We start from the raw sequence: 12,019 nt of genomic DNA on the forward strand, positions 1-12,019 counted from the left end.
TTGATTGTGTGAATCATGAAATTCTTCTAGATAAGTTTAAGTATTGTGGTATGAGTGGGATAGTGCATAAATGGTTTAATTCTTACTTAACTGGAAGAATGCAGAAGGTTGAAATTAACAGTACAGATAGTCTGCAAAAACCAGCAGAGTCCTCTAACTGGGGAGGTATCAAGAATGATGTCCTACAGGGTTTAGTCTTGGGTGCTTTATTGTTCTTAATATATATTAACAACTTGCCACTCTATATTCATGAAGATGCAAAGCTAGTTCTTTTTTCTGATGATACAAGTATAGTAATCACTCTCAACAAGCAAGAAACAACTGAGGAAATTGCAAATAATGTCTTTCAGAAAATTATTAAGTGGTTCTCTGCAAATGGACTCTCACTAAATTTTGAGAAAACGCAGTTTATACAATTCTGTAGTGTAAATGGCATTACACCATTGATAAATATAGACTATGAATGGAAGTCTGGGGCTAAGACAGAATACTCAAAATTTCTGGATGTGTGCATTGATGAGAAACTGAATTAGAAGAAACACATCGATGATCTGCTGAAATGGTTAGGTTCAGCTACTTATGCTATTAGGGTTATTGCAAATTTTTGTGATAAACATGTAAGTAAATTAGCCTGCTATGCCTATTTTCATTTACTGCTTTCATATGGCATATTTTGGGGCAATTCATGGTTAAGAGAGAATGTATTCATTGCACAAAAGCATGTAGTCAGAATAAAAGCTGGAGCCCACCCAAGATCACCTTGCAGACATTTATTTAAGGAACTTGGGATATATATGTGTGTGTGTGTGTGTGTGTGTGTGTGTGTGTGCGAGTGAATACCTGTCCTTTTTTCCCCCTAAGGTAAGTCTCTCCACTCCTGGGATTGGAATGACACCTTACCCTCTCCCTTAAAACCCACATCCTTTTGTCTTTCCCTCTCCTTCCCTCTTTCCTGACGAAACAACTGTTGGTTGCGAAAGCTTGAAATTCTGTGTGTGTGTTTGTGTGTTTTTTATTGTGTCTGTCTACCAGCGCTTTCCTGTTTGGTAAGTCATGGAATCTTTGTTTTTAATATATTTTTCCCATGTGGAATGTTTCTATATATAAAAACAAAGATGATGAGACTTACCAAACAAAAGCGCTGGCAGGTCGATAGACACACAAACAAACACAAACATACACACAAAATTCAAGCTTTCGCAACAAATGGTTGCTTCGTCAGGAAAGAGGGAAGGAAAGGGAAAGACGAAAGAATGTGGGTTTTAAGGGAGAGGGTAAGGAGTCATTCCAATCCCGGGAGCGGAAAGACCCACCTTAGGGGGAAAAAAGGACAGGCACACACTCGCACACACACACACGCATCCATCCGCACACACACAGACACAAGCAGACATTTGTCAAAAACAATGTCTGCTTATGTCCGTGCACACGCGGACGGACACGTGCGCGTGCGCAAGTGCACACCTGTCCCTCCCTCCCCCCAAGGCAAGTCCACCCGCTCCCGGGACTGGAACGACCCCCCAACCTCCCCCTCAAAACCCACATCCCTTCGTCCCTCCCCCCCCCCCCCCCCCGACGAAGCAACCGTTTGCAGCGAAAGCCCGAATCCCGCGTGTATGCCCGTGCCCGTCCGTGTGTCCATCGACCCGCCAGCGCTCCCGCCTGGCAAGTCTCATCATCCTCTTTTTAGATATATTTTTTCCACGTGGAATGTTTCCCTCTAATATATATATATATATATATTTAAAAAGAAAGATGATGAGACTTACCAAACAAAAGCGCTGGCAGGTCGATAGACACACAGACAAACACAAACATACACACTCCTTTTTTCCCCCTAAGGTAAGTCTTTCCGCTCCCGGGATTGGAATGACTCCTTACCCTCTCCCTTAAAACCCAAATCCTTTTGTCTTTCCCTCTCCTTCCCTCTTTCCTGACGAGGCAACCATTGGTTGCGAAAGCAGATTTTGTGTGTATGTTTGTGTTTGTCTGTGTGTCTATCGACCTGCCAGCGCTTTTGTTTGGTAAGTCTCATCATCTTTCTTTTTAAATATATTTTTCCCATGTGGAACGTTTCCCTCTATTATATATATATATATATATATATATATATATATATATATATATATATATATATATATATATATATAAAAAAGAAAGATGATGAGACCCACCAAACAAAAGCGCCGGCAGGTCGATAGACACACAAACAAACACAAACATACACACAAAATTCAAGCTTTCACAACAAACGGTTGCTTCATCAGGAAAGAGGGAAGGAGAGGGAAAGACGAAAGGATATGGGTTTTAAGGGAGAGGGTAAGGAGTCATTCCAATCCCGGGAGCGGAAAGACTTACCTTAGGGGGAAAAAAAGACAGGTATACACTCGCACACACACACACATATCCATCCACACATACACAGACACAAGCAGACATTTGTAAAGGCAAAGAGTTTGGGCAGAGATGTCAGTCGAGGTGGAAGTAAAGAGGCAAAGATGTTGTTGAAAGACAGGTGAGGTATGAGTGGCGGTAACTTGAAATTAGTGAAGGTTGAGGCCTGGCGGATAACGAGAAGAGAGGATGTACTGAAGGGCAAGTTCCCATCTCCGGAGTTCTGACAGGTTGGTGTTAGTGGGAAGTATCCAGATAACCCGGACGGTGTAACACTGTGCCAAGATGTGCTGGGCGTGCACCAAGGCATGTTTAGCCACAGGGTGATCCTCATTACCAACAAACACTGTCTGCCTGTGTCCATTCATGCGAATGGACAGTTTGTTGCTGGTCATTCCCACATAGAACGCTTCACAGTGTAGGCAGGTCAGTTGGTAAATCACGTGGGTGTTTTCACACGTGGCTCTGTCTTTGATCGTGTACACCTTCCGGGTTACAGGACTGGAGTAGGTGGTGGTGGGAGGGTGCATGTGACAGGTTTTACACTGGGGGCGGTTACAAGGGTAGGAGCCAGAGGGTAGGGAAGGTGGTTTGGGGATTTCATAGGGATGAACTAAGAGGTTACTAAGGTTAGGTGGATGGCGGAAAGACACTCTTGGTGGAGTGGGGAGGATTTAATGAAGGATGGATCTCGTTTCAGGGCAGGATTTGAGGAAGTCGTATCCCTGCTGGAGAGTCACATTCAGAGTCTGATACAGTCCCGGAAAGTATCCTGTCACAAGTGGGGCACTTTTGGGGTTCTTCTGTGGGAGGTTCTGGGTTTGAAGGGATGAGGAAGTGGCTCTGGTTATTTGCTTCTGTACCAGGTCAGGAGGGTAGTTGCGGGATGCGAAAGCTGTTTTCAGGAGAAAAACGCACGCGCGTTTGTGCTTGTGTGAGAGGTGAATAATATCCAGCAGTATTTTTCATTGTGCCTCTGGCACTCAACACCCCTTTGATCTGGTAATTGTATCCTTTCATATTGTTGTTATTCTATCCAGGATTTTCCATTGGTTGAATGTGTACCATATTAGAACTGTAAGAGATTTCATTCAAACATTTAGCAGTGTTCTCTGTCTTGTTTATATGCTCACCAACAACTGCCTAACTATATGGTGAGTTGTCACCATCTCTCCTTCCAATTTATATTCAAGAAAATTTTGTAGTGTTTGTGTGTTGCATTAGATGTTCTAGAAAAATAATAAGGTGTCAAATAGTATGAGTAAGTGTAGAGCAGATAACAAACCTGAGCTGCTAATGACATATAAATCTGGTACCATTTTCTGAATCTTGCTAATGCTTCTCTATTTTCTTCTTGCTTTATCCAGATCTCTTTATAATAATCACCCAGGAGTTTGTACTTCAATATGCGGAACTGAAGAAGTAGGTTACTATAAAACAGCTGAAAATAAAAAAAAATGTTTTCAGCAGAGAAGGAAAGAACACAACATTAAAAAATGTACATGATTTTTTAAATTTAACCATTTGTATACAATAAAGTCTTCCAAAGAGGAATGTCTGCTTCAGTTAAAAGCTAACACTTCATTCAGATGTTAGATACATTAATTTTAGATCAGCTGAAGTTATAACAAAAAGATATATGTTTTCATCTCTCACTGTATTTATTGAGAAATGTGCATCTGTTCTCTAAATATTAATAAATTTAAAAGCTTCTTGTCTTCTTGTCTGAACTGATTATCATCCAGTTTCACTTTCAGAGAAGGCTACACTCCAGACAAGTACCTTCAGAAAAGACATCCTAATACTTAAGTTTATATCAAAAAATTCCTCTTCTTCAGAAACGCTTTCCTTATTATAGCCAGTCTACATTTTACGTCCCCCTTATTTTGCTCCCCAAATAGCAGAACTCATTTACTACTTCTGGTGACTCATTTTCTAATCTACTCCCACTACATTTCCTAGTTTAATTCAAGTACATTCAATTACCCTTGTCTTATTTTCATTGATGGTCATCTTATAATATGTTTTCTGGACACTATTCATTTCATTCAACTACTCTTCCAAGTCCTTGCTGTCTCTGACAGAATTACGATGTCATTGACAAACCTTGAAGTTTTTACTTCTTCTCTCAAATTTTATTTCCTTCTCTAAACTTTCCTTTAGTTTTGTTTACCTTATTAAGTTACACAGGGAATAGACTACAACCTCTCTCCACTGTAGCATTCTGATCATGTTCTCGGAGTCTTATAGCTGCAGTTTGGTTTCTGTATAAGTTTGTAGGTCTTCTGTGCAGGAAATGTACTGATTGAAACACTAACACCATAAGGTACATATAAACATGTTTTATTACTATCACAAGTACTACAGAAACACATTTATACAACATAGAAGTCAGCAACAGACTAACTCATTCCAGAGGGAGTACACCTACCTTCACACATTGCAAAAGAACAAAGGTGTTATTACTGTCAATGACCGTACTTTATGGCATATTCCACATCTCCAATGGGTGGCGTTCCCATGGAGGCCTTCCTCCTAGTAGTGCAGAGCACCAAAGGAGGAGGTGTATCTTCTTTCCCTAGTTGAAGATGTAATCACCAACGTGCGGTGGTGGTTGATGGGTGTGGCCATAAGAGGATCATGGAGTGACATCCAGAGGGATGTGAGGAAAATGGGCCAGGGGTTTTAATGGCAGTTGCTAGATGTTTCCAAAGAGGTATATGTAAGATAAAAAAGGAAGCACTGTAGCAGAGATGCTGTAAGATGAGAGAGATGTAACTGTCACTTCTTTTTTAAGTCAACAAAAAGAGTGGAACCTGTACTTTGTCTGGATGAAGAGAGTATGTGAACATTTTGGTGCTCTTCCTATTGTTACAGTTTTGTTAATAAATCAAAGTTAAATGTCATAAAACATTTCTAATTCAAAACTTCAATTTATTATCCAGTCAGTAAAAAAAAAAAAATGCTTATAATACAAGGTGGTGCATGCAGCAGCTCTACTTGGCAAGGCATTTTGGTTTGCCACTGTGTGTAGACAGTTTAACATGAAGTGTGGGCATCCTGAGCATGGTATCACCTTTAGGATCCAAGCAGGTTTAAGACTGAGCACCGATACTGTTATGGGTTTCTCATGGAGAAGTATGTCAAAGGTGTTGTCTCCTCTCTGCAGGACCTTGTCGGGACTGGAGTATGGAGGCTGGGCAGACACCCATATGATGTCATCGTGCATTATGACAAACTCACAATTTACCAGGGCCTTGTGTATGAAGCGCTTGGAGGATCTGTGAGGTTGTGGCAGTGGTGTTCTAATGCATAAAATGTGCTGTTTCACTTGCCTGATTAGGTCTGTCAGCTCCTTCAAGTCCAACAGTTCTGTGGGTTTGATTAACTCGCCTGGAGGGTTCAGTGGATTGCCATACAAGATCTCAGCTAATGATGTTTGCAGGTCCTCCTGAAAAGCCCAATGTACACCCAATAACACCCATGGTAGGGATTGTGTCCACTGAATCTCATGACATAGGATGATGGCACTATGCGTTAAAAGCAGCACTAACAGTCCATTGCTCTGTGGGTAGCAGTCACTGGTGCAGTAACATTTAACCCTGCAAAGGTTGCACAACTCCAAGAACAGGGCTGACTTAAACTGGTAGCCTTGCTGATGGTAGCCAGACATCTGAAGTGCAAAATCCATAGCTGCACAAACATCCTCACTGAGGTCACTGCAGTAATGTCTGTTAAGGACACTGCTTCAAACCACTATGTAACATGGTCAACTATGGAAAGTACATATCTTTTGCAACTGACTCTGATACCAGGCCAGCAGATACAGATTCACATGTTGCAGCCTACCTGCAGTGTCATACTGTGTGAGAGAGAGGCTGGCATGGCAGCCCATTTTGCAGCACCGCCATGCTTTGTAAGCCTGTGTCCGTTGTCTGATATTTCATTTCAAATATACCCAGACAAAACGATCAGTGAGTGTCTTGGTAGAAGATTGTGTCCCAGGGAGTGACAAGAAGTGAAGGCTGTTGAAGAAGTGTTTCTGCACTAGAAGTGGAACTAATGGGTGGATTGTGCCTTGTAACACATTGCATCAGATTGGTTTGTCCTAACTGGGAAGAGTGGGGCATTCAAATTTCAGGCTGGTTGATCATCCCACAAGAGTTAACAGATTTGTGGATCTTTTTCTTGTGCTGAGGTGAGAATTCCACAGTTAATGTTCATAGATAGCACAGCTGATGTGTGAGAGTTCAAAACTATGTTTTCAGCACTCTTGATGTGTTAGACATAGATGATGAACTGGCTGCCTTAGCCCAGGTGGCAGAAAAGTCTCAGAGGGCAGTTTTTACCTTGGTAACATATAGTTTTGCATGTGGTTAATGATCAGTATAAACTGTGAACAGCATGCCTTCTATGTCTGCTTTGAAATGCCTCACTGCCTCATACGTGGCTAGGGGCTCACGGTCAGAAGCAGACCATTTTCATTGTGATGAGTAAGCTGTACTGAAAAGAACTACAGTAGTTGCTGTTTCCCATTGCCAAGTTGTTGGAGAACCATCCCAACTGCTGCGTCACTAGCATCAGCTGTGATGGACAAGGGGGTGTTTGTGGTGGTGTGAGTTAGGGCGATGGCCTGTTGCTGGCAGAGTTTGATGCTGTCAAATGCCTGCTGCATTTTCTTTGTTGATGTCAGAGATTGCTTGCCATACTTGTTTCTACCTGCAAGAATGTCTGTAAGTGGCATCTGTATTGCTGCAGCTTGTGGCAAAAGTCTGTTATATAAATTTAATGCTCCAATAAATCTCCAGAGTTCCTGACAGTTGGGCTATCAGGAAATGAATGTATTAGTTCAGTCAGTTCTATTGTACGTAAAACCCTGGACTGGTTGATGGAGTGGGCAAGGAATCTAACTTCTGTTTGTCTGAAACGGCATTTCTCTTTATTCATCATACACCATTTCAAAAACACTGTGGAGGTGCTCCTTTTATTCTTGTTGTAGCAGTGCAACACCCTAAAGTTATCTAAACATGAGAAACAAAAAGAGAACTGTAACATTATTTTGCCAACAAAATGTTGACATGTTCAGACAGAATTTTTTAAGCCACATGGCATGATTAAAATATCATACAACCTGATCAGTGTTATTGCTGGAGTTTTCGGTACATTGTCACTCGACTTAGGGATATGGAGGTATGCTTTTTTGCAGTCTGTGACACTAAAAATAGTAGCATCAGCCAAGGTATGCATAAAATCCTCTATTGTTGGGAATGGAGTATCAATCAGGTATGATATGTGCAAGGATCAGTGGTCACCACATAGTTAGTATGACCCGTCTTCTTTTGGCACCAAGTGAACAGATGATGTCCATTAACTCTCTGGTGGTCTGAGTGTTTCTATCTGTAACAGTCAGTCTATAACGTTTTCAGCTGCATGCAGTCCATCAGCCACCAGTCTTTATAATGGACTGGCAGTCCCAGCATGGTATTTATTTGGTGTCCTGTGTCGTATTTCATCCCTTGCTGCATGGTTTATGCTCACTGCATGTGTGGGGCATGGGGGAAAACACGTGTAAATGTCATTTACTGAGGTGACCCATGAATCCAGAGTGGTGTTTGTTGGCTGGTTGGAACATGTTGTCCCATGTTGCTGCTGATGCTTGTCAGAGGTGTGCAAGATAAGCTTATGTGTTGTCCAGTCCCCTTCCTAACGAACATAATTCAACGTTCAAGTCAAGAGTTTTCTTTGAGTATTGCTATCCTTTCCTGCTTTGTCTCTTTTTACTTCTTGGTCACTGCTTGAAGGTCACATTCCATAGCCCATCGAGGGTGACTGTTCTGAAGGGGGAGTCTATTTTGTGTTCGGGAGAGGGGCGAAGGAGGGAGGGGAGGGGGTGGTAGTGCCACATTTGGCATTTACATATGTTTGCCTGTGTCTGTATGTGTGCGGATGGATATGTGTGCGTGTGCACGCGAGTGTATACCTGTCCTTTTTTCCCCCTCTAAGGTAAGTCTTTCTGCTCCCAGGATTGGAATGACTTCTTACCCTCTCCCTTAAAACCCACATCCTTTCGTCTTTCCCTCTCCTTCCCTCTTTCCTGATGAAGCAACCTTGGGTTGCGAAAGCTTGAAATTTGTGTGTGTGTTTGCGCGTTTTTTATTGTGCTTTCCCGTTTGGTAAGTCACAGCATCTTTGTTTTTATATATATTTAAATAGTTTCACACTTACATCATTCAGCTGGAACTGTTGCATATCAAGTCTCAACCATAAACATGGTGGCAGTATTCAAAATGTCTGCTGCTCTACCATGCTCCAAAGTGACTTTAGTAGTGATGTCGGTCTAGGCAGTCTCTGTGTCAGTTGTGTTGGTTGTTTGTTTTGGTTGCTCATAGTCTGGCCAATGCCAGTCTGTGTGCACTGTGGCAGACCTGGCGTTGTATGAATTTTGTGCAGTGTCATGTCTAATGCCCAATGGTTTAAATGTTGCTTGCCTTGTCTGGGAAATGCAAGGGGTACACGGGGCACGAAGGGGGGCGGGGGGGATGGATGCATGCACACTGTTAGGAAAGTTCACAGCACAGACCTGTTGTGGTGAATAATCTTGCAGAGCATTACATTCTGACTGTATGTTTGTGTCATTGCCGACATTAAGGTGCGTACTGTCACAATAGTTTCCTGCAGAGCAACCTGTGGATGTCACTGCAGACTGCCAGTGATACTGGGTACTGACACTCCACTACTGGTTTCCCTGAGAGTGTTCATGTCAAATGTGGGAAGAGATGAAAATGATGGAGAAAATCCATGCACAAAGAACAGTTCTCAAACATCAGTAACCAAAACTTGCCATGTGGAAGTTCCATCATAATCAGAGGTCCACGAAGTGCATGACAGGTCCAAAAAGACTGGTATTGGTATTGCTTGTGGGAGTAGTTGGATGACAAGTGTTGTCAGCTCCATCAATGGGTTCTCCCTGGGGATGGTGCTTGCTTCTGACTCTGTGTTGATCAGGAAGTAATGATTCATTGAGTGGTCTAACACATCTAATCTATCTACTGCTGTCATGCAGAGATGGAGCAAAACTAGTTTGACCCATATGTCTGAGCAAATGCAAAAGGGTAGGGGTCTATTGATTGTCTGCAGTCGCGGTGGATAATGGCACCCCTTAGGGACATGACAGCAAGGGTCAGGAAGGAACGTCAGGTGCACTCAGTGTGTGTTCCTGGGGGCCTCGTTCAGTATGCTGAAGAGGCTACTGCAGCAGCCGAGGGAAGAGGGTACAGCCAGCTGCAGATTGTGGTGCACATTGGAACAAACAATGCCTATCATCTGGAATCCAAGATCTTACTTGGATCTTTCCAGGTACTGGCAGAGAAGATTGAGAAGACCACTGTCCCTAGAACTGATTATCTCCTTCTGGTTCTGAGTTGAGTGGAAGGAAGTTTTGTTAGTGGTGGGCATGACAAGACATCCTGTAGAACAGTATTAGACGCCTTCTCTGAAAACTATCCAGAACAGATGCCTTGGAACTCCACTCATGAAGGAAATATATTATATCTAATTTCAATAAATAGATCTGAACTCTTTGAGGATGTCCACATTGAGACTGGTGTGAGCGAACATGAGGCAGTTGTGGCAACAATGATTGCCAAAGGTAGAACTAAAAGAAGTTTAAAGATCTGATGTTCAATAAACCAGGTCAAAAAGCAGTAGAGTCATATCTCGGTGAGGAATTTGAAACTATCAGCACAGGACAGAAGCATGTAGTGGAACTATTATGGCTCAAGTTCAAAAGAATAGTTGAAAATGCAGTGGATAGATAGGTATCCAGCAGAGCATGTCATAATGGGAGGGGCCCTCTGTGGTATACAGTCACAGAAAACACACTTCTAAAAAAAACAAAAACTACTACATAAGAGATGCAGAACAAAGCACAGCGCTGACTGAAATGCATTTGGCTATCAAGAGAGCAATGTGTGAAGCCTTCAATGACTACTGTAGCAGAATAGTGGCAAATGATATTTCACAAGACCCAAAGAAACTCTGGTTGTACATAAAGGTTGTTTGTACACCAAATTTAGTGTCCACTGACTCACAAATGAGACAGGAAATGAAACTGAAGGTAGCAAAGCAAAAGCTGACGTGCTTAACCCAAATTTCTAATGTTAAAGTACAAAGAAAAACCCAGGACATTTTTGCCCCATTTAAATCCCCATACCACTGAAAAGGTAGCTGAGATCACTATTAGGGTCAGTACTGTTGAGAAACAACTGAAATCATTAAAACTGGACGAAGCTACTGGGCCCAATGGAATCCCTTTCAGATCCTACCTTGAATTTGTGGCTTAGTTAGTCCCTTTTATAATTATAATCTCATAGATCCCTCAAACAAATAACTGTTCTCAGTAGTGGAAGAAAGTATAGGTAACACCTGACTACAAGAAGGGTAGCAGAAGTGATCCACAAAATTTCCATCCAATATCCTTGACAGTGATTTGTTGTAGGATCATAGTACATATCCTGGATTCAAAACTAATGAGATATCTCAAACAGGATGACCTCCTCCACGTCAACTAACATGGAATCCAAAAACATCTATCATGTGAAACCCAACTTACACTTTTCTCACAACATACTGAACGCTATGAATCAAGGCAGCCTGGTATATGTGGTATTTCTTGATTTCCAAAAGGAATGTGGCTTAGTACCATACCTATGTGCACATATCTATGCGCAAACAACCTTAACTGAGGCAACCAGCTCTGTCAGAGAGCATTTTACAAGACATGGACTGCACAGAAATCGGCTAGGCAAGAAAGTGCTGGCCAAAGAAATCCTCCAAGCAATAAAAGCGGTAGGGGTAGACATGCACAAAAAGCTTGGACTAACTGCAATAGGTTCATTGCCAATGACTAAACAAATAGAGAATGCACCAACAGCACATAAGGAAGAAACATCTCTGGCTACATCTCTAGAAGAAATTAGGCCTACATCAACATCAGAATGGGAACCATCATTGTTACTGTTGGCATCATCAGGAGCAGTAGTAGAAAATGTATCAGCTACAGAAACACCTCCACAAATTGCAGCAGAAATTACACCAGCGACAATAACCACATACTCACCAAAAGGAGGGAAGATAACTACAGCAGAAGAAGTAGAATTAAGTGTTGAGGTAAGCGGAAAACAGTGCCTCCTCTCCGTCTACATGTTTTTTTAGTGGAACACAGCAAGGCAAAGAAGCCCATAAAACAGGTAGTGTAAAAGATATAGCTCCTAACCAAACTGCTCATTTTTTAAGGCAATAACAATCTGATCTTAAAATTTGCTACCTGAATACTCAAGAAGTAAAAGACAAAGAATTTATTGTAAATAATTTTGGACTATAGAAAAAAATTGATATTTATTGTCTGAGCGAACAGTGGGCAACAGAGAGTGAACTTACAGCTATAAAATTTGATAACTATAAAGTAGCAAATGGTTACTGCAGAAAAGTGCATAAAAGGGGTGGTGTGGCATTGTATACTAACCAGTCACTCATCCACTCCAATAATAGGTTGGATCTATACTATTTGTGTGATGAACAGAATTTTTAAGCCACTGGTATAATTAGTGACAATTTTAAGTTAGTG

This window comes from Schistocerca cancellata, chromosome 7, assembly GCF_023864275.1.
Source record: "Schistocerca cancellata isolate TAMUIC-IGC-003103 chromosome 7, iqSchCanc2.1, whole genome shotgun sequence".
NCBI lineage: Eukaryota > Metazoa > Arthropoda > Insecta > Orthoptera > Acrididae > Schistocerca > Schistocerca cancellata.